This window comes from Solanum dulcamara, chromosome 8 (genome assembly GCF_947179165.1).
Source record: "Solanum dulcamara chromosome 8, daSolDulc1.2, whole genome shotgun sequence".
Taxonomy (NCBI): domain Eukaryota; kingdom Viridiplantae; phylum Streptophyta; class Magnoliopsida; order Solanales; family Solanaceae; genus Solanum; species Solanum dulcamara.
Window position 1 is genome coordinate 24764274 of NC_077244.1, and position 2934 is coordinate 24767207.

Below are 2934 nucleotides of genomic sequence, written 5' to 3' on the forward strand. Positions count from 1 at the left end.
TCGGGATTCGTTTGGAATGTCGTGCATGCAAATGGACTATGATACCCCATCAAATTTAATATTTCGGACTTAATAATGCAGTCAAAATTTCCATCTGAGGTCGTCTTGATAAAATATGGGTCCCACACCCAAGCATGATTTTTGTCAATTTTTCAAAGAGGCTCGAAATGGGATCGGAAACCTCAAAAAAAAAGAATGAAAAGTTGTTCTAGACCAAACTCAACATTCTAGAGCTAAACGCACTGACAGAATTTCAATACGAGCGTGTTTACAAAAAATATTGACCAAAGTCAACCTTATGCCAACTTCAAAGACTAAAGAGCCAAGAGGCCCCAAACTCGCATTGATTGCCCCGATACTCGTTCTAACCAAAAAAGTTAACCAAAGTCAACCTTATGCCAACTTCAAAGACTAAAGCGCCAAGTGGCCCCAAACTCGCACTGATTTCCCCGATACTCGTTCCAACCATGCTACTAGCCTAATTTGGCCATTCTAGAGCTGATGAAACCATCATAATTCCATTCCGAGGTTGTTTTGCTGGAGTTTTGACTGAAGTCAATCATTCAAACTCCAATAACTCCAAAACAGTGAAACGGGTATAAAACACAAACGAACGACCAGGTGACCGAACTGTCAGTGTTAGTAAGTCATAAATGATTTGGGATCATTACAGGAAGGCTCTAAACGCTAAAAAGGTCGAAAAGGATGAAAATGACTTGGAGGGTCATTACACTTATTATTTGCATGGTTATAAATTATTTTATTAAAGATAAAAAAATAAAATAAAATTATTTCTAATTCAAAAAAGGTAATATTCTTTTTTGGGGAGAATTAAAAAGGAAAGTATATTACATAAATTAAAACAAAGAAAATATATTTAAACTTTTATTTAATTATTATTATTAAAGGGGTATTTAGTCTTTTTACTTTTCAAGTTAAGGGTTTCCCACGGCCACAGTTATAATAATACATATATAGATATAGATTAATGTGGTTGGTTCAATCAATGGCGGTTATAATGATAATGCAAGAGTTTTTAATAGGAAAACTATACAAAATAGACCAATTGTGAAATTATTTATCCAAATTGGATCAAATTCAAACTATTTACTTTTTAATAGACTCATGGCCCAAACTATTTACCCTCTTACCCCACTTTTTCCTTTTTAATTTTGCACATGACATGATGTTGACGTCAGCATCACTACTCCTCTTTGATACTATCAGAATATATTATACTCCAATGGTATCAAGTATGCTGAAACATTGTCTCTTCCTTCTTGATACCATCAGAGTGTATATATACTTTCATGGTATCAAACTTTCCTTGTTCTTCTTTGATACCATCAAAGTATATTATACTCTGATGGTATCAAGCAGTTTTTTATACCATCAAAGTATAATATACTCTAGTATCAAGAAGGAAGAGACAGTGCTTCAGCGAAACTGCTTGATACCATCAGAGTATATTATATACTCTCATGGTATCAAATATACGAGATAGTTAAAAACAAGGGATATAAAAGTAATGGGTATCCAATGATAAATAGTTTCCTTTTTTGAGGTATAACAATAATTATCCTTTTTTGATACATGCATCTCCATGGTTAAAGACACATTTTCTTTTCAAAACTTTTTTCACATTGTTTCCACCATATTTGTGGAGGGTATTTTTGTATTACAATTTTTTTCAAAAATAATGCAATGCATATTATTTTATGCCAATCAAATAATCTCAACATAATTAATATAAGCATAACTAAAGACAAATCTACAATTAGAGCATGGGTGAACCACTAAATAAAATTGAGAGAATATATTTAGTAGGACTTGATCCAAAATTCTCTAGATAAATAACTCAACATTCTATGTAGTGCTTAATTTTTTGTGACATGAATATACCATCAGCAGATGAATTAATTACCAGTAATTCTATATCACCCAGCATCTTGCACGATAATACATATATATATATATATATTATGGAAAAAACTACCTTTTGCTTATAATTTCGCTGCCACCACCACCAAACGACCCCTAAAAAGAAGAAGATAACACCCGCTTCATATTTGTCGCTCTCTCTTCAGACTTAGAAGAAGAGTTTATTAGGTAGAGAAGAGAAATGGTCAAAGTTGAAAAAGTCATCCAAGTGCATCAAAAGTATGAGAGAGAATTTGGCGTCAAAAGTGGAGGAAGGCGCTAGTGGTGTTATATCACTGTGACTCCAATGTCCCGATAATAGACAAAGTAGATGAGTATCATTATTAAAAATATTTATCTGATATTATTTGATTATTTATTAAATTAAGATAAAATTAATTAATTTTTATTTTATTTTATTCATATAAATAATATGGTCTTTTGAATTCTAATTATTTTTATACTCTATGTATATTGCATTGATATAAACAGAGAGCAAAATAGTAAAATCTTCTAACATATTAATGATTTTTTATTTACCGTGTAAAATTAAAAATGCCCATCTAATATGAAACCGAAGAAGTATTTCTTTAGACGGCTGCTAAAACCGTTTGATAAATAAGGTACGGATAATTATTTCAGAATAAAATTTAAGATTTTATCTAATTGTTTAATTTGAGGTATTAAATAATAATAATCTCAAGAATGTTTTATACCATTATTTGTCTAAAATGGTTAAATTACTATCAAGTGGAACAAAATAGTCCTATGAAATATCCCAATATCCTTACCTATGTGATCAAGCATACCAAACGACCCAAGTTTGGCTAGCCATGTATATTTTTAACAAAAAGAGTTGTAAATGTATGTAGTTTTTCCAAATAGTTCTTATAAAGTATTGGGAGTGCACCATATTGCCCATACCAAGTCTTGGCAGTGGAACCATCTCAAGTTCCTGTTGCTACTCAGAAGGCGGAAGATGGCCGTTACTCATACTTGGCCATCTTTTCGGAG